At 33.9% G+C, this 21,673-nt stretch overlaps 1 pseudogene; it reads left to right on the forward strand.

Annotated features, from left to right (window-relative positions):
* Nucleotides 1-8,763, forward strand: part of LOC121488790 — a 73,723-nt pseudogene extending 64,960 nt beyond the window's left edge.
* The last annotated feature ends 12,910 nt before the right edge of the window (nucleotides 8,764-21,673 follow it).

The raw sequence follows: 21,673 nt of genomic DNA on the forward strand, positions 1-21,673 counted from the left end.
GACAATCATCAAAACTAAAAGGCAACCTAAGAATGGGAGAAGATATGTGCAAATGACATATCAGATAAACGACTAGTACCCCAAATCTATAAAAAACTTATCAGAGTCAACACATGAAAAACAAGAATTCAGTCAAGAAATATGCAGAAGATAAAAAAATCAAAGAACACATGCATACATACATACATACATACAAAATATATATAAACGTAACTGACAGGGGAGCCTGAGAACATTTTGGAAAATGATACACTGGATAGGGGAGAATCTGTTGCATTGCTGCAGGTTAGGGACTGATACTTGCTGTGAGTGTTTATAGGCCGATGTGTGCTTCACATGTTTTTAAATGGAAAGAACTGTACAATTAAATTTGTCATACAATGTCCTCTGGCCAACCACAACACAGAGAAGAAAGGACAATTTTCTTTAACTTCTGATGAATATTGAATCCAGGTAAATTATTGGAGTGGTTTCCAGTCAAGGATTTGGATCATCTATGCCAGTGAATAATCATTATCGACAATAAATGAATATGAGCCCTGTCTTGTAATTAGTGTCTTATCAACATTATTGTATTATAACAACTTTGGGGTACTGCTTATCTTTTGCATTTATTACAAAGAGTGCCAACAATTTTAATATTGATAGTGATTCAACTTTGAAGCACACATTTTTCAGTTATGCTTTTTGTAAACATTTATTTCAGACTAGTTTAAAAATATCTTGATATATTTTGTAGTTACTTACCGATTTGAATCAGGATTTTATCTATATTATGCAATCAAAAAGACATTAGATGTTAGACTAATAATATATAATAACAATCATAAATTAATAGTTTTTGTTTTCAACTTTTTAAATCTAAGCACTTTCGGTTTTCTCAATGATTGAAATGATAAATAAATGCTATAAGTGTTATCCTAAAGACAAATTTATACTAACTAATGGCCATGTTTATGTTTTTACTTATTCAGATTCTATGTAATATTTTGTCTGGGAAAAAAGTGCTCATTTGCTAACAACATTTAAAACCACTATTCTGAGTTACTAATTAAAAGAGGATGTGAAAAAAGAAAGATAGCACTGATCGAGAGGTAGGAATTCTGTGAAGATAAATCTAATTTTAGACATTTAGAGTTGGATGCAGTGACATTAAGCTACAGTATATATATATATATATATGTTATCTTTCCTGATTTCCAAGAAAAGTAAATATGGATAGGAGCTCCAAAGGAGAAATTGCATAGTGTATATTGAAAATTTACCTTATAAAAACCCAGTTTGAAATATACAGAGTTTTATTGATATGTATGTGTTCATACTGAAAAGCAAACATGGTTATTGCAACTATGGCCTGAAAGCCCTAGTACGAATGTGCTATTCCTGCTCTTCCCATCCAGAAGTGGTTCTATTCTTCAATCCCTTTCAATCCAACCTCAGATCTTTCTTCGACCGATGGAACTTAACAGAAATGACGCTGTGCAATTTCTGAGACCTTGCACTCTCTTGTAATGTGGGCATTACACCTCTGGAAACCCAGCCTGATCCAGTGTCCTGGGTGACAAAAAATACCTGGAGAGAGGCCAAGATATTTGAGATATTAGAGCTGAGCCCAACTCCAGCCAACTTCTCAGCTGGATGCAGCAACATGAAGGAGTACAGATGAAAACAGCACAGGAATCACCTAATCAGACCAAAGGTTTATGAGAAATAACAAATTGTTGTTTTAAGCTGCTGAGTTTCAGGACAGCTCCTTACATAACAATGCATAACTGACACACTAGGCAAAACAGGCTGTTTTTGTTTGTGTGATCTATTCTTAAATACACATGTGTCATACTTAATATGTGGTTTGATGCATAATGTGATATTGTATGTTTTCTAGGACAGTTGAAAGTAGTAGAAATATCAACAATTATTTGTTCCATTTGTGTATAAAGGCATATATATTACAATATAATTCAGCTTAAGGACCAACTAAATTTTCTACAAGAAAGAATGCAAGATTTGGAGAAGAGAAAATCAATTTAAGCAGTTATTTGAAAAGGATTTGTTTTCTGTGCAATTTGAGTCAAGTTATTTCAGTTCTCTAGATCTCCATTTTTTAAAATTTGGTTAGAAATAATTTTAAGAAATATAATACCCAAGTTTGTAAGCACATATATCTGTCCTTCTTATTGTTGTTTATTTGTCTGTTTCTATGTTTATAGTTGAATTAACTTCTTGGAATTTGTTGCTAATATGTCATTTATTTTATTTAGCGTAATGTGTAGTTGAATGTAAACTATGAGGAGATTACTAAAGATATTATCCTAGATTTTTTTTCTTAAAGATTTTATTTATTTATTCATGAGAGACACACAGTGAGAGAGGCAGAGACACAGGCAGAGGGAGAAGCAGGCTCCACACAGGGAGCCGATGTGGGACACCCTGTGCCAAAGGCAGCGCTAAACCGCCGAGCCACCCAAGGATCCCTATCCCAGATGTTTTACTGGAAAATGTTTTGGGTGATTGAAACAACTTTCATGGCAGGTTATCTATTTCAGTACTAAGTTATAATGGCAGTTTATTCATATTAATATTAACAAGAATAAAATTTTAAAATTAAATAATAAGTGAAACTAATATATATTCATGGCTCTGAAAGCCACAAACTAAAACCATGAATACTGAATGAATAGATGAAGACTAAATAAATAAATAAGATACATCATCCATATGCATTCGTCAAATAATATATTCGTGTGATAAGAAGGCTCTGCCACAGACTTCTGGGTGTGGCATCTTATTCATTGCTGACATGATAATCAATCATCTTTTGACATATGTGACAAGTCAAATAAGGAAGAAAAAGTACTTGCCAAAATACTTAAATTATTCAAATGTGAGGAGATTTGCTCACAAAGAGATGACAACAGAAATTCTTATATTGTCAACTTGAAAAATTACTTTATGTCAATCATAAACTTTGGTTTTGCTCCCTGTGATTATTACAACTTTATGTATAATTCCAGTTGTCTGCAAAAATCACTCTAATTTAACAGATACTTGTATAATACATGTCATATATTTTAAAAATTCACTTTTATTTTGAATTTTCACTCTAAAATTAAGGCTTGGATGGAGTTGGGATATATAATTTTTATTGGTCTCCTTAAACAACTTATGAGTGGCTTATAAACTATTGAAAAAGTAATTAAGTTAGGGTCCAACTCATTTTATGTTATTATGAGGTTTTTGAAGACACTGAGTATTTTAAAAATTGTAGTCAATTAAAGGTAAAGAATGAAGAATGAAAATAATTTTTGAAAAATATATGCAAAGAATTTTTGTTAAAAATTTTAGATCGACTTTCTGCCCCTGCATGCCACTGAGTAAGCATCGTTAAAGTCTTCCCTTCCACCACCGTCGTGTCTAAATTAGAGTCTCCCAAAGAGCCTGAGCAGCTGCGGAAGCTCTTCATCTGAGGTTTGAGCTTTGAAACAACTGGTGAGAGTCTAAGGAGGCATTTTGTGCAAAGGGGAACGCTTACGGACTGTATGGTAATGAGAGATCCAAACACCAAGTGCTCCAGAGGCTTCGGGTTTGTCACATATGCCACCGTGGAGGAGGTGGATGCAGCCATGAATGCAAGGCCACACAAGATGGATGGAAGAGTTGTGGAACCAAAGAGGGCTGTCTCAAGAGAAGATTCTCAAAGACCTGGTGCCCACTTAACTGTGAAAAAGACTTTTGTTGGTGACATTAAAGAAGATACTGAAGAACATCATCTAAGAGATTATTTTGAACAGTATGGGAAAATTGAAGCGACTGAGATCATGACTGACCGAGGCAGTGGCAAAAAAGAGAGGTTTTGCTTTGGTGGCAATTGATGACCATGACTCTGTAGGCAAGATTGTCATTCAAAAATACCATACTGTGGGGATCCCTGGGTGGCGCAGCGGTTTGGCGCCTGCCTTTGGCCCAGGGCGCGATCCTGGAGACCCAGGATCGAGTCCCACGTCGGGCTCCCAGTGCATGGAGCCTGCTTCTCCCTCTGCCTGTGTCTCTGCCTCTCTCTCTCTCTCTCTCTGTGTGTGACTGTCATAAATAAATAAAAATAAAAAAAAAAATACCATACTGTGAATGGCCACAACTGTGAAGTAAGGAAAGCCCTATCGAAGCAAGAGATGGCTAGTGGGTGGCTTCCATGGCAGTCGAGGTGGTGGTGGATATGGTGGCAGTGGGGATGGCTATAATGGATTTGGTAATGATGGAAGCAACTTTGGAAGTGGTGGAAGCTATAATGATTTTGGCAATTACAACAATCAATCCTCAAATTTTGGACCCATGAAAGGAGGAAAGAAGGAGGCAGAAGCTCTGGCCCCTATGGTGATAGAGGCCAATACTTTGCCAAACCATGAAACCAAAGTGGCTATGGCAGTTCCAACAGCAGCAGCAGCTATGGCAGTGGCAGAAGGTTTTAATTACTGCCGGGAAACAAAGCTTAGCAGGAGAGGAGAGCCAGGGAAGTGACAGGGAAGCTACAGGTTACAACAGATTTGTGAACTCAGCCGAGCAGGTGGTGGCAGGGCCTAGCTGCTACAAAGAAGACATGTTTTAGACAATACTCATGTGTATGGGCAAAAAACTCGAGGACTGTATTTGTGACTAATAACAGGTTATTTTAGTTTCTGTTCTGTGAAAAGTGTAAAGCATTCCAACAAAGGGTTTTAATGTAGTTTTTTTTTTTTTTTTGATCTGATCATGATGCTGAATAATGTGTCTTTTTTTTTTTTTTTAAATTAGATTGATAGTACAAACAGTTAAATAATAGTAGTCTCATAGAAACTCAATTTTGTTAGTAAAAGTTTCTTGGACCTTTTTTTTTTTCATTTTGCACCTCTTCATAAATATTTTGTGGCATATTTGTCTATATTCAAGATGATTACATTAAAATAACCAAGAATTTTCATACATCTTTATCGTTTGTCTCTTAAGTTTATTTCTACAAGAAAACAGAAGAGAAAATAGAGGTTTATTGTAGTCTGTTTATTTAAGGAATGTTTCATATTCTTGCTATGAAAAATGAGCTGTTTATTTTTGTACTATTTTTTAAATTTTTTGTACTAATTTAATTCATATAGTCAAACCAAAATTTCTTCATTGAAACAGCACAATTTCTGCAGATTAAGAACTATATCTTTCTCTTACCTTAGAAAATTTTGTTGGACTGGGACATCTAGGTAGCTTAGTCAGTGAGCATCTGACTCTTGGTTTTGGCTGGCGTCATGATCTTAGGATCTTGGGATTGAGCCCTTGAGTCAGGCTCTCTGGTCAGTGGGGGGTCTGCTTGTCCTTCAACCTCTCCCCTGGCTTATGTGCTCTCTATCTCACTCAAATAAATAAATAAATAAATAAATAAATAAATAAGTCTTAAAAAAAGAAAATGTTGGACTATAATCCCCTATATTTACATAGCAAAGTAGCTTAATCAGTATAATCAATAGTTTATATTCTTAATATCAATGATATTGGAGCCAATCAATGATGTGAACTGTACTCTAGATCATACATATGTTCAATAAATGATTTTATCTGTCATTAAAACTTTATAAGATAGAATAAGTATGAGATGAGAAAAATCTCTCCAAAGCACTGTGTGAGCCTTTGTGAATATAATGCAACAACTCTGTGAAGGCTGAGAAAGGGAAATGCAGAAAGATTTCTCAAGGTACAGAAAGTAGTACAAAGAGATCTTTAGTGATCCAAATACCTCTCTCACAGGCTTTATTTTTCAGGCACCCGGGCTGCCTGAAACTCTTCTCTTAAAGGCAAAAAAGACAAACTGAATTTCTCTTTTCATGGCTCCCCTTTGATCATGACCATGAATACTAGACCTCTATCATGTGCCCAAGTGATAGTGCAGTTCTTTACCTTCATTGTTTCTATAAACTCTGCAGAGCACCAACAATGTGCAATGACATAAGCCCCTCAACTTTCTGTACCTTAAAAAAAAAAAAAACTTTCTGTACCTTAAGAAGTTCTTTTTTAATCTCTTACATGAGCAATTACTTAAGGGATGACATTTTTCTTTTTACTCTGAGATTTATCTTATACAAGAACTTCCTTATCAAGATCAAGAACTCTTAAATAAGAATGGTAAAAATATCAGTAATTTTCCAGGTGGTATAGAGTTACTTTCTGCTCTACACCCTAATTCATTGTTATCAATTCCAATAAATCCTATTTTCCCTTCATTGCTGATGTCTTTCTTCACAACACAAAAGATAATCAATTTCTTTAGCCTTTTATATTTCTTTTTTTAAATGAAATTTGTATTTTGGTGTCCAATAATATATAGTAATAAGAAAAAAGCACAGAATTATTTTCAGGAACATAAAGTGGTTGATCAAGAAATAAATAATAGTTCTTCTATTAGTGTTATATCTTTATCTTAGTTTAGCTCCATGGACTAATAAGGAAATACAATTTAATTGCTCTTTTTTTAAAATATTTTATTTATTCATGAGAGACAGAGAGAGAGAGAGAGGCAGAGACACAGGCAGAGGGAGAAGCAGGCTCCATGCAGGGAGCCCAACACAGGGCTCAATCCCAGGACTCCAGGACCAGGACCATGCCCTGGGCCAAAGGCAGGCACTAAACCACTGAGCCACCCAGGGATCCCCTAATTGCTCTTTTAAATATGTTTTACCAATCTGAGCTTATGAGTTGCAAGTCAGCAAAATCATAGAATTTTAAAGTTGAAAGATATCACTAAGTCTAAATTGTTCATGTTACAGATAAAGAAACTTAAGTCTAAAAAGATTAAGTGATTTTCCAGTGACTGTTCTAATAGAGTGAGACAATGGGATCTTCTGATTCCAGATTCAGTTTGCTATATGACTCTTCTTATGCAAACATACATATTTCCATTTTAATTAATGTCATGCATATGACATTTCTTAGTTATCTTCACTAGTGTATTTAAAAGCTACCTTGTTTCCAATGAATTAAATACTAAAACCCAGCCATCAGTGTTCTAATCTTGGGAGATTCATCTCTGCTTTAAAGCCTGTAGGAGGGACACCTGGGTGGCTCAATGGTTGAGCATCTGCCTTCAGCCTAGGTTATAATCCTGGCGACCTGGGATCCAGTCCCCCATCAGGCTCTCTGCATGGAGCCTGCTTCTCCCTCTGCCTGTGTCTCTGCCTCTCTCTCTGTGTCTCTCATGAATAAATAAATAATTAATTAATTTAAAAAATAGGACAGTTTCTAAAGGAGAACATGTTAGGAAATTTGAGGTTGGAGAGCAAGAAATGAGACGACATTAAGATGGAGAAGAGGCTGAGGAAAATTGGGATCATTATGCATTCACTGGCAATGCCGAACATGATTCTGTTAGCAATTTATTTTTTGACAGGATGTAAGAAGTGTAGCTGAAAAGATAAATATATTATTAATTTTCTAAAATCTTTTGAGGCTTGAGCTTACCTGTGGTATTTGGAAAGATTTCTGTCATTATCAATAATATAATTTCCTACATCACAATACCAATTTGTATAAGATACAAATGCAGAAATACGGAGAAGATATAAATGCAGAAGACAGCAGAGTTTGTGAAATCATTGAGACCATTTGATATAATTTGAGAAAATATCTAGGCCAAGTTTTTGAAGATGGATAGCATTCAATCACATAGTGAATAATGATAAATGATATTTTAGCACATAAATATACATAGAGTTATGAGGCAAAAATAGTGTATCCAGCTAACTACTAGTAATTTCATATTGCTGGAATCTGATGTCCAAAAATCAGAATACAGAAAGAGAGGAGGAAAGAAGACAATTTAAGAAGTCAATGCAGTAATCCAGGCAAATGTTGAAAGGACCAGATCTACGTTAGTGGCAGAGAGTTGGAGAGGAAAAAATAGATTCAAGGGGGATTTAAGAAACAGGATCTTTGAGATTTGGTGATAATTGGAAGTAGGGGATATTTTAAGCACTTTGTTTTAAGAGCCGTATTGATCTTAAATAAATATGATGGCAGGATATATTAGGACAAAATACTCTGAAGTGTTTACATGATGATTATTACATGTATATGCTTGCCATTTAAAAACCTAGATAGTTAGAAATGCCTGAGAATTTGTCTGTTAAGCGTGGGACTCTTGATTTTGGCTCAGGTCGTGATCTCAAGATCTCCCCCTATGCACGTGCCGGCACATGCTGTCACTCTTTAAATCAATTTAAAAAAAAACCTAGATGGTTAAATTATTCACTTTTCATCTAGATATTTTATTGATGAGTAGACAGAGGAAAACAGTTAAGATTACAGTGTGATATGTTTTAAAAATAGCAACAGTAAAAGATAGAATATATTAAATTTAATTAATGTGGATTTATTTAAATACTAACGTCAGTTAAATGGCATAGACAATATTTTCATGATATTCACTATTTTCTAAATCCTTATTATTTTGAGAACATACTTCAAAAATGCCCGTGAACGTCTTTGCTTTTAGTTGCAATATGAAAGGATAAAGTAGCAATTCGTTTCTAGCAGAAAAACAAAACCACAGCAACTTTTCTTTCTTTGATATATGCGTCTTTTTTAATATCTCCATCTGTGTCCCCTTCCACAATATAGCTAATTAAATTTTTGTTTTCTTACACACTGTAAATACAGCTGGGATGCCCTAGTTACTAAAAATGGCTAACATAATGTAATTCTTGTTAAACTCATTTGATTACAGACTTGCTCACTACAACCAGGCGATAGCAATTTCTTCTTGAGAAAAAGAGAAAAAAAAATTAAAAATCTATTTCAAAATATTTCCTTGTTTAGCAAAGATCTTTGCTGAGCATGATGCTAACAGTCATTCTGTTACAAAAAAAAAATTAAAAAGAAATAATTTAGTAATATAGGAATTTATCTACTTGTTTTTAAATCTGGAAATATATATGATTTTTCTATCCTAAGCTGCAGACTGACACTGAGATGACCCTCAGTGATTCCGGCTTTCTAATATTCATGCTTTGTATAATCCCCTTACCTGGGACTTGCTTCTTCTTTGAGTATGAGAAAAAGATATGTCAGTCCCACGATTGGATTACATTTTATAGGACTCTGTCTTGCTGGCACTCTTCTTCCCACTGTATTCCTGGCCTTGAATAAGTAAATGGTCCTGTTGTGAAATGCCCATGGAAAGGGCCACGTGGCAGGGAACTAGGGGTGACCCTTCTCTAATTGCTGAAGGTGACCTCTAACTGACAGCCAGTAAGAATCCCAGGCCATCAGTTATAGCTTAGAAGTTGATTCATCCCCTTTCAAGTCTCTAGATGAAAATTAAGCTTAGATGGACACTTTGCTTGCCGCCTTATGAGAGACCCTGTTAGAGGATCTAGTCAAGCTGTCCTGGACAAGGAAATTTTCAACCACAAATTTTTGGTAATTTTTTATGTAGCATTTGGAAACTAAAAGATAGGCAAATAATCCACTTCAGTTAAGATCTCCATTGAAAAATGTTTAAATTTGGACTCAGTTGTTTTTAATTCTTATTTTTACACAAAGCCTTTCAAAAAAGCAATAGCTCAATAGCTTTATATTTTATAAGTGGAAATATATATATTTCTTGCCTTACATATTTTCTAGGCTCTGTCAACATATTTATATATTAAACTTCAGATTAAGGCAGAAGTTCTGTTTAATTAGTTCTGGGAATAGAAGACTTAATCGAAACAATTTGAAAATTGTTATTTCCTCACTGTATTCAGCCTTAAGCCTCGACATGATATATGTGGTTACAACTTTATTTCTTCTAAAATACCAGGAAATAATCACTTTCATTTTCATTGTAAAGTACTGTGGATTTACAATGGCTAATCTCTCCAAGTTAATTATGTATTTAACCTGAAACCATTTTAAATATATGCAAAGTTCTTCATGTTTTATGTCAAGGATATGTGTTCTATTCAACTATCCAAGGCTGAATTCAGTGAAAAAGAGGACCAGAGCCAGTTTTTGCTTTTTGTGAGCCATAGGAAAAGAAAAATGTGATAGTAAGAGATGATATTTTGAGGTCCTTTACAGAAGAATATTTGACCATTTTAGCTTTTCAAAATATACTGATTATAAGTAACAAGGTTTTTTTTGGTACACAATTATTTTTAACAGAAAGTTGCTCTTAACAATTTCATTTATTTTCATCTTCTATAAACTTAGACACTATGCTCATTTTTACCTTGTGTGAAGTATCAACCAGTAAAAAGTCATTTTGATATAATTTTGACATTGAAGCATTCTGTAACCCTAAAATTGGTACTGTGACAATAATATTATTGAGTTAAAAAGCCTAGTAAAATTTCAAGGGAAATACTTGGAAGGAAAAGGTATTATTGGAATTGACAGGATTATTTAATTAGAATTAATCATCTTCCAGTTAGTTTCCCTTTAAAATGTTTTCTTTTCTTCTTTTTCTTCTTTTTTCTACTTTCTTTCCAAAATTAACATGTCCATTTGAATAGAAGTTTCACAATCAAATCCTATAATGCTAAATAGTAGAGTAAAAGCTTAACAAAAATCATCCCGTTTTAAATGAACTAAGATTGCTGTTGTCTTCCTGAGTTACTCTGAGGAGAAAGACAGCATGAGTAAATAGAGAGTAGGAGACAAGCGCAGGTGACGACAGCTTTAGAACTAGTGAGAAAAATGTAGATTTTTATTTTTATCTTTTTCTTTGCATCTTTTGCTTTTTTTTTTTTTAGATGGTACAACATGATGTTTTTCTTCTAAAGGTATAAACATGATGACTTTATATATGTCTATGTACACACACACACACACACACATATATACATACATTGTGAAAGGATTACTGCAATCAATTAATACATATATCACCTCAAATATACCTCAAATAATTATTACTTTTTTGTGTATGGTAAGGGCACAAAGTATACTTCTCTTGCAAATTTCAAGTATGCAGTACAGTGTTAATAGCTATAATCACCATGCTGTACATTAGATAACCAGAACTTTATTTATTTTTAACTGAAAATTTGTACACTTTGATGAACATTTCTCCATTTCTCCCATCCTCTAGGCTCAAGATCCACTGTTCTACTCTCTGGTTCTATGAGTTTAACTTTTCAAATTCCACAAATAAGTGAGATCATACAAAATCTCTAAGTCTAGCTTATTCCACTTAGCATTTTGTATTTTAGATTCAACCATGTTGTCACAAATGGAAGGCTTTCCTTCTTATTTATTACTATTTCCTTACTTATTTATTACTTATTATTTCCTTCTTATTTATTACTTATTAATTATTTCCTTCTTATTTATTTCCTTCTCATTTATTAATATAAATGAAATATATATTAATATATACATAAGGATTTTATGAGAGAGTAAGAGTGTGTGAAAGAGTGTGCATGAAGTGGGGGAAGGGCAGGAGCAGAGAGAGAAACAGTCTCTGCTGATCAGAGGGAAGGAGGGAGGGAGAGAGGGAGGGAAAGGAGAAGAAAGAAAAATTCTATAGTGTACAGATATCTCAAAGATATCTCTTTGAGATTTTTCCCTACATTTTTTTTCTTGGAGCTTTATGTTTTCAAGTATTACATTTAAGTCTTTAATCTATTTCCAATTAATTTTTGTGGATGGTGGAAGGATCCAAATCAATTCTGTTGCACATACTTACCGAGTTTACCCAAAGCATTTATTGAAGGGACTATCTTTTCTCTATTATTCTTGATGTCCTTGTCAAAGATTAATTGACCATATATTTATAGTTTTATTTCTGGGCTGGTTCTCATTTCTGTTCTGTTGAGCTATGTGTTTGTTTTATGCAGGTATCATATTATTTTGATTACCGTAGCTTTGTAGTAGAGTTTGAAATCAGGAAGTGTGATGCCTCCAGTTTTGTTTTTCTTTCTCAAAATTGCTTTTGTTCTTTGGGGTTTGTTTAGCTATTTGTGGTTTTATACAAATTTTATGTTTATTTGTATGTCTATGAATAATGTCATTGGAAATTTGATAGGAATTGCAATTAATCTGTAGGTTGCTTTGCATAGTATGAGTAGTTTGACTATATTCTTCTAATCCATGAACATGGTATATCTTTATTTGAGTCTTCCTCAATTTATTTCATTAGTGCCTAAAAGTTTTCAGTGTGTAGATATTTTACCTCCTTAGTTTAATTTATTCTTAAGTATTTCACATTTTTTTCCTGCAGTTGTAAATAAAATTGTCTTAATTTCATTTTAAGGTAGTTCTTGCTAATCTACAGAAATGCACCTAATTTTTGTATATTAGTTTTGTACCTGTAACTTTACTGAATTTGTTTGTTAGTTTCAAGAGATTTTTGGTGAAGTCTAGGATTTTACCTATATAAGATCATATCATCTACAAAGAGAGACTGTTGAACTACTTCCTTTCTCATTTGGATGTCAGTCCTTTTTCTTTCTTAACTGCTCAGGCTAGGATTTCCTGTTCTATTTTGAAAATAATAGAAGTATTGTTGAATAGTATAGAAGTGGTGAGAGTGGGCACTCTTATCTTGTTCCCAACATTAGAAGAAAAGCTTTCACCTTTCACCTTTGAATATTTTAGCTGTAAGCTTGTTATATATGGTCTTCAGTATGTTGACATTCATTCTTTCTATAACTAAATTGTTGAGAGTTTTTATCACAAAAGATGTTGAATTTTGACAAAGGCTTTTCCTGCATTTATTGAGCTGATAATATAGTCTTTATCCTTCATTTTGTTAATATGATATATCACATTTATTGATTTGCATATGTTGAACCATCTTTTATTACTGGAATATATATTACCGTATCATTGTATATGATTCTTTTTATATGCTGTTGAATTCAGATTGCATGTATTCTTTTGATAATATAATTTTCTATAGTTTTCTTATCTTTTACTTACTTTGTTATCACTATAATGCTTTTTTCTTTTTTTAACTTAAATTCAATTAGCCAACCTATAGTACATCATTAATTTCAGATGTAGAATTCAGTAATTCATCAGCTGATCACATCACTTGCCCTCCTTAATGTACATCACCCAATTCCCAATTCCCCCACCTACCTCCCCTCCAGCAAACCTCAGTTTGTTTCCATAATTAAGAATCTCCCATGGTTTGTCTTCCTCTCTGGTGACTTCTCATTTACTTTTTGGTCCCTTCCTCTATGATCTTCTGTTCTGTTTCTTATATTCCACATATGAAGAAACCATATGATAATAATAATAATGAAAATAAGTCTGATTGACTTGTTTAGCTCAGTATAATACCTTCCAGTTCCATCCACAACAATGTGAATGCTAAGTATTCTTCCTTTCTGATGTCTAGTATATATATACTACATCTTCCTTATCCATTCATCTGTTGACGGACATCTCAGCTATTTCCATAGTTTGGCTATTGTGAACATTGCTGCTATAAACATTGGGGTGCAGGTGCCTCTTTGGATCATTACATTTGTATCTTTGGGGTAAATACCTAGTAGTGCAATTGCTTGGTTGTAAGGTAGCTCAATTTTTTACTTCTTGAGGAAACTCCATACTATTTTCCATAATTCTAGTCTGGTAAAATAAGTTTGAAACTGTTCCTTCTTCTTCCATTTTTTTGGAAGGGTTTGAAAATAATGCACATTATTATTTTTTTAATATTTGGTAGAAATAGCTGTAAAGCCAGCTGGTTTTGGGCTTTGATTTGTAAAATTTTTTGTTTATTGCTTCAACTCCCTGCTTCTTATCAGTCTACTTAGATTTTCTACCTCTTCATGATTCAGTCTTGGGTAGTGTTATGCTTTTAGGATTTTGTCCATTTCTTTTTGGTTATCCTATTTGTTATTATATAATTGTTCATAGTAATCTCTTATGATACTATTTTTGTTGTATCAGTTATAATATTTCTACTTTCATGTATACGTTTAAGTCCTCTTTTGTTCTTAGTCTAGCTAAAGATTGGCTAATTAATACATTTTCAACAGAGACATAATTCTTTCTTTCATTTATCTTTTCTATTGTCTTTCTAATCTCTCATTTATTTTTACTTTATTTTTTTCTTATGCTAATTTTGGGCTGACCAGTTTTTTTGTTTTTTTGTTTTTGTTTTTGTTTTGTTTTGTTTAGTTTTTTTTTTTTTTCCCCCTGAAGCCTAATGTTCGGTTGTTTCAATCTTTTTCTTGATATGGGTGATTATCACTATAAAACTCCCTTTTAAAACTGCTTTTGCTGGATCCCTTAATTTTTAGTATGTTTTATTTCCATTTTAATTAGTCTCAAGATACTTTATGACTTCTCTTTTGATTTCTTCTTCCGTTGTTCAGGCATATGTCATTTAATTTCTATTTATAGGTAGAAAATTTGCAGTTTCCTTCTGCTATTGGTTACTTTCATATCATTGTAAAACAAAACAAAACTTGATGTGATTTTCAGTCTTTTAGAATTTGTTATAACTCATTTAGTAGCCCAATGTATAATCTCTCCTAGAGAATGTTTCATGAAAATGTGAGCAGAAATAGTATTCTGATACTGTTAGATGGATTGTTCTATATATATCTATTAGATCCATTTGATCAATAATATTATTCACGTCTGTTTCTTTATTGATTTCCTGTTTGGATGATCTAAAGATTGATGAAAGAGGGGAATTGAAGTCTTCTATTATTGTGTTGCTGTCTACTTCTCTCTTCAGTTCTATTAGTGTTTTCTTTATATATTTAGGTGTTGCAATGTTGGGTGCATATATATTTACAATTGTTGTATCCTATTGATGAATCAACCCATTTATCATTGTATAGTGTGACCTTCTTTGTTTCTTGTGACTGACTTTTTTTAAATTTATTTATTTATTCATGAGAGACACAGAAAGAAAGAGAGGCAGAGACACAGGCAGAGGGAGAAGCAGGCTCCACGCAGGGAGCCCCATGCAGGACTCGATCCCAGGACCTCGGGATCACGCCCTGAGCAGAAGGCAGACACTCAATCACTGAGCCACCCCATGATCCTCTCTTATGACTGATTTTGATTGAAAGTCTATTCTGTCTGATGTAAATAAGTATTGCCACTACTACTCTGTTTGGTTACGATTTGCAAAATATCTTTCACAATTCCTTTACTTTCAGTGTGCATGTGCTCTTAAAATAAAGGTGAGTCTCTTGTAGATTGCATATTGTTAAACTCTATTTGTTTTATACATTCCACCACTCTTCACTTTCTGATTGAAAAACCTAACCTATTTACATTTAAAGTTGCTGTTAAGTAGACTTACAATTGCCATTTTGTTAATTGTTTTCTAGCTTTTACCATTCCTTTGTTCTTTTCTTCCTCTATTGTCATCCTTCTTTGTGATTTGTTGGGGGTTTGTGGTGGCAAATATTGATTTCTTTTTCTTTCTCTTTTGTGTATCTACTAGAAGTTTCTTCCTTGTGATTACCATGAGGTTCATGTAAAATGTCTTATAAGACATATAATAGCTTATAATAGCTATAATAGTCTATGTCAAGTTGGTAACTTAAACTTTAAAAATTGTATAAATTTGTCTTTTTGGTAGTATCTTATAGATCCCATGTCCTTTCTTCACTTGTTTACATTTTTTTCTTTTCTTTTAACCAGGTAATTTCAAATGGCGTGTTTTTGTGTTTTTTTATTATTTCTTTTATGTGACCTCATGTGCTGTTGAAGTTTCTATTGACTTTTTCAGTTTTATCATATTCTTCAGCTCTAGATTTTTCTTTGATTCTTTTTTATGGTTCTATTTCTTTATTTTTCTTATTTGATTTTTCATTGTTTCCTATTTCTTGTTTTATTGATTATATTTACTTATGTATCTGTATTATATTGCATCTCATTGAGCCCCTTTGAGATGATTATTTTTAATTCTATGTCAGGCAATTTATAGATCTCCATTACTTTGGGGTCACTTACAAGAGCTTTATATTGATTTATTTTGTCAATGTCATATTTGTCTAATTATTTGTGATCCATGTAGCCTTGTGTTGGTGTCTGTGCATTTAAAGTATCAAACACTTCTTCCAGTCTTTACAGACCAATTTTGGTTAAGCAGGGTTGAAGCCAAGTCTTGTGGCTGGTTCAACAGCACAGTCTGTGTTTAGAGGGCTGTTACCAGGGGCTTGAGGAGATACGGATCCTCTTTGGTCCTTGGGTGGACAACAAGACTTCCAATAGGGCTGGAACTAGTACAAATGTCCACTTCAGGGTCTACAGACAATTAGCCTATTATCAGTACATGGATGGGTGTGGCTGACAAATTTCTGGGTGGATTTCTGTCGGATCACTGGGCAGATCCCTGGGTGGGTAGTATTGGCTCTGGAATATGCCTAAAAGGGGCTGGAACCATTACAAGTTTGCTTTAGCATCCGCTGTTGGGACTGAGGTCAGTGGATCTACTTCTGGGGACAAAGATGAATGTGTCTCCCCAGCCAGGCAGGACTGCTATGTGACTATAGGTATGACTAGAGCTGTGTTGCAGGGCTCATGAATTTCTAGTTTGACTGAGAATGATGAGTCTATTTAGGATTTGGGTGGCTATGTCTCCTTGTGGGTCCCTGAGTGGGTAGGAGGGTTCTCTGACTATGACTGATAGAAGCTGGAACCAAATTACAAGTCCATTTTAGGATTCGCCACTGAACTAAGGTCAGAGAGCCTGCCTTTGAGGATGGGTAGTTGTCTTTTGGCTCATCCCTAGGCATATATGAGGGTATGACTATTGACCAAGAGTAGCTAGAGCCAAACCTTAGGTCTACAGTTGGGACCAAGGTTAGAGGGCCTGTTATCTGTAGTATGAGTAGTTGTGACTGTGGGCAAGTTCCTTGGCAGATGATGCTGGTGGCAAGACCAAGGTGAAATAGGGCTATAACTGAGTCCACAGAGGGACAGAACTGCTTTTGGGTCTGTAGCTGGGGCTACATTCTGTAATTCTGTCCCCTGGACATAGGCCTTCCTCTCAAACCATCCTTCTTTAGTCATGGACTCCACTGGGGTTTTACCATCTCCTACTTGCATCCCAAAGCACCCACAAAGTCACTTTTGTCCATGAACAACCAAATTATTGTTGGATATTAGAGAGGATATCAGTGGAGGACTGTTCTTCCATCTTTCTGATGCTCTCAATGTACAAGGTTTTAATTGGGAATGATAGCCATTCATGGTGCAGTGGGTTTTCACTTCATTTATATTATTTAATTTTATGGTTTAGGGGTTATGTTGTTAAGGTAGAGAAGAATAGAGATAATGTAAGCAAGCAGATTAGATACAAACTTTGTATTTTTTCAAAATACATTATGATATTACTTTTTATGATTGATTATTTTATTTTTTTACAAAAGTTTATTCTTAAATGTACAACAGGATCTAAGACAACACTTCATCCTAGCTATAGGTAGCAACAGAGGTTATGACAGGGAATCCAGATGTTTAAACAGGAATGGAACTAAGGATCATAACTGCCTCAGGCACAAAAACAGCTTACTTTTTGCCAGATTTCTTAATTCCACCTGTGGCCTAGGGTCCCTTCCCCACGACCTTCTCTTTTAGTTCCTGGAGTTTCTTCTGGTCCTCTTTCTGTTTCTGCTTGAAAGCCCTAGCTTCCTCATCCATCTCCTTAGCCCGCTTCTTGGGCTGCTTCAGGGGCTTCTTGCCACCTTTGCAGCCGGACATGGTATCTGCTGCCCCTTCTCCAGGCCCTGCCACTGGAAGCGGCATTATGGTATTACTTAAACAAAACTGCCTACAAAATAAGCACCATGATGAATTACATCAAAATGTTGTGGCAGGAAGGAGTATTCATGGGGGTGAGTAGAATCAGCCAGTGTCAGTTTGCATTTCTCCAAAGCTTATAGAGCTGATTAGACAGAAGAAATTTATGATTATATTATATATACCAATCCACAATTTCATGCATTTTTCTAGGTCATTTACTCAAAAAGAGATTTCAGCAAAAGCAAATATATCTCATTTCATTTGGGATGCCAAGATGGTGTGACATTTTTGCAATTGAAAATAGTATTGGTGGAATAACACAATTCAATACTTGATAAATATCATTATCTCAGGCCAAAGGCATTTAAAGTTTGAGTATTATAAAGTCCATCATAGAAAAAAAAAGAGACAGAAAGGAAAACCACAGTGAATATGAAAATGAAATATTCAACTTTCAAGGAAAGATAAACAATTAAGGCCCTTAAAATTTCATCATATTTAATTAAAAAAATACAAGACTCTTGGGATGCCTGGGTAGCTCAGGGGTTAAGTGTCTGCCTTCGGCTTAGGGCATGATCCTGGAGTCTCCAGATTGAGGCCCACATCAGGCTCCCTGTGAGGAGCCTGCTACTCTTTCTGCCTGTGTCTCTGCCTCTCTCTGTGTGTCTCTCATGAATAAATAAATAAAATCTTAAAAAATAATAATAAAAAATAAAAAATACAAGATTCTGAAACTGATTTATTTAAGCAGAATATACATTGAGATTTCAAAATGACAGTATTTACATTAAATATAATTGACTTCAATTATGCTATAATGCTTTTCAAAACAACCTTTTGCAGATGAATGGACCTCAACACAGGAATAATTTAAATAAGTTTAGATCACATAGACTATATGGAAAAAAGGATAAGTTAGAAATGATCTCATGAAGTTTTTTCATTGTATCAATCAATAAACTGAGATCAAGGATAATCAATGACTCATCTTAAATTATTAATTGTGGTAATCGGAACAGAGATTACAAACACCTGACCTGAACTCTGTGCTCTTAATCTATATTATGCAACAATACTTAATGAATCTTCTCATGATAAAACTGAATATTTTATAACTTTAAATTTAATACATGTCATGTAAATGAATAAAATTTTTGTGATTATTTGGAAAGTAACCTATTTATAACTATGGATCTGTATGTGTTTACTATAAGTACATACCTGTGTATACACAAATATATTTTATAAGCTATGGATCTCTATGGTTATAACAAATATGTTTATAAAATCTCTGATTTATCATATAAGTTTACTAGTTTCAACATTTAAACAAAAATATTTGTCCAATGGATGAATGATACCATATGACTATTTCTTCTACTCCAAGTTATCTCATGAGATCTTGTATTTTAGGTAGACAATTCCCATATGTGTTACATTTAGAGCAACTAAATGGATTAATAACTATTTAGTGATAATTGGTTATTCGTAATGATATATAAAACTTATTGACTGATGTTCTACCTATAAAAAAAGTGTCTAATGATACAAAGCTTCATCATGACTTTGACTCATTTTTTTTCTGAACAATTTGTTTTTTTTTTTTTTTAAAGAAGTTCTTTTTTTTTTTTTTAATTTTATTTTATTTATGATAGTCACAGAGAGAGAGAGAGAGAGAGGCAGAGACACAGGCAGAGGGAGGAGAAGCAGGCTCCATGCACCGGGAGCCCGACATGGGATTCGATCCCGGGTCTCCAGGATCGCGCCCTGGGCCAAAGGCAGGCGCCAAACCGCTGCGCCACCCAGGGATCCCTTTTCTGAACAATTTGAATGAGGATTTATATAGCTTTGTGTACCAAATTTTGTTAGAATATATCTCAAGATGATAATGTTGCTATAATTAGGGACAGAATACAAAAATGCTGTAGAGAGAAAAGGAATAATCTGAATATTATTTCTGTTAAATATTTAACAGAAATAATTATAAGACCCTGTTTGCATTGAAAAACCTGAATAAATATTGGTGCAAAAACGTAGATGTTTTAGTCAGCCATTAATTACCTTAATATGAGGAATTTAAGTGATTTACTGGTCCAAATATCAGCAGAATTTCCAGGTTTTTTGCTACATCTTCAATTAATAGAGCAGTAAATGAAATATGCAAAACACTAAGAAATGTATAGCAATAAAAAACTTTTTCAGCATGAATTCTTGAAATCTAGGATAAATTATGTAATATGGTATTATTCATAATTTTCATCATTTCTTTACACTGTTTCATATTTATATTCACAAGCAATGGAGACTGACTCCTGCCTGCCTGCATACCATTTTAGGAGATGTAGAAAAAACTGATTAGTTCACAGAAAGTTTCTCCAGCCTTTCCCAAATCCCTCACCAATTTCCTACCTTCCTCAGATAATAAACACAGATGACTTCTGTTTGCAAGTTTTCCACTGAGAGGTGAACATCCAGTTATTTATAGAGGCATTACAATGAGAAAAATGCAAAACCCTCATATAATATAAAAAATATTTTAATTCAAGGAGCATCCCGTACTTTTGTTCCATGCTTTTGTAATTTATACTAATTATCTCATTGGAAATGAACAGCCTATGCCTTATAAAGTCATATTCTCCTAAAAATGTAAATGGAAATAATTATATATAACCTGATAGTGATGCTCATCCTTGTTTTTGTCTGTAAATCCATAGTATTTTGGTTGGTTCCAGGTATTAAATTTAAGGGGAGACTTCAACAAATAATCGTAATGATGAAATAGAAAGATGTGTCAAATAATGTGATGTGAAAAGTAATTGAAGAATATAGAAGTATTTTATTTGAGTGTCTTCGGTGTTTTGTAGTAGCAGCCTTCAAATACATTTTGGTGCTACAATTTTAAGGATGGAATTAGTGGAATTAAGATCTATGGTTATAAAATACAGTGAGGCAGAAGCTCCAAAAAATGAAGGGCCTGTGTTACAGAGAAATCTAGGTGATATGGGAAATCTGGTGTTCAAAATTTTCTGATTACAAGAAGAGTTTATGCAGAGGCTTGATAGTCATTTGTCGAGATGCTGATACGTTAGCAGTAGATATGCCTTTCCTTTAAGCCCAGAAATCCCAGGATTCTGTGTGTTACTTGGCACTACTTTTTATCCAGTATCATAGGCTGACACAGAATTTGACACAGAATTGTGATCTTTTGTATTAAGAATCTATCTGTGAAATTGGAGGTTAAAGCAATGTGAAAATTGTAAAGAAAAATCTTGTGCTGCTTTATTCCAATTTTGAATGAGACTTTCTTAGATGTTTCTTTTTAGCACGTGTATGTGTTGATGTTAGTGTGCACGTATGTACAGCAGAGAAGAGGTGAGAAGAATAACATAAGTAGAAAACTCACCATTCTTTTTGGGGTTTAAGAAATTCACACATTTGAAGAGTTACTTTCTTATGATATTTTCTCATTTTGACTCAATCCATTTGTTCATTCCAAACCCCACTAATCTTCTCAGTGAAATGCTCAATAATTCTTTGTCTTCCTTGTTCTTACAACTTTCAAATATTTGTAGGCTTTTATCATCTTACCTTTTAGTCATCCTTTTGCACACATATAGAGACTTCAAATCTTTAATCTTCTTTCATAAATCAGAACCTATATTCCCCTAATCATTTGTTATGCTTCTCTGAACTTCTTCTATAAGTCTATAGTGTTCTGATACTGAGATGTCTAAAACTAAGTATTTAATAATAAGTAAAAATGTGTAAGTGTAACATACCTGATCTTGAGGCTCTCTACCTAGGGAAATAAAGAGGGGTACTATTTTTCTGTGTTGTACTATTCTATAGGACATAGAAGGAACTTAAGTTTCTTTGAGATCTCTTGTTAGAGAGAGTATCTGCAGTGGTAAGAGATGAAATTGTTTTTTCCCTGAATTTGTTTCCCTGTGTTGCA

Source organism: Vulpes lagopus, chromosome 4 (genome assembly GCF_018345385.1).
Source record: "Vulpes lagopus strain Blue_001 chromosome 4, ASM1834538v1, whole genome shotgun sequence".
Taxonomy (NCBI): domain Eukaryota; kingdom Metazoa; phylum Chordata; class Mammalia; order Carnivora; family Canidae; genus Vulpes; species Vulpes lagopus.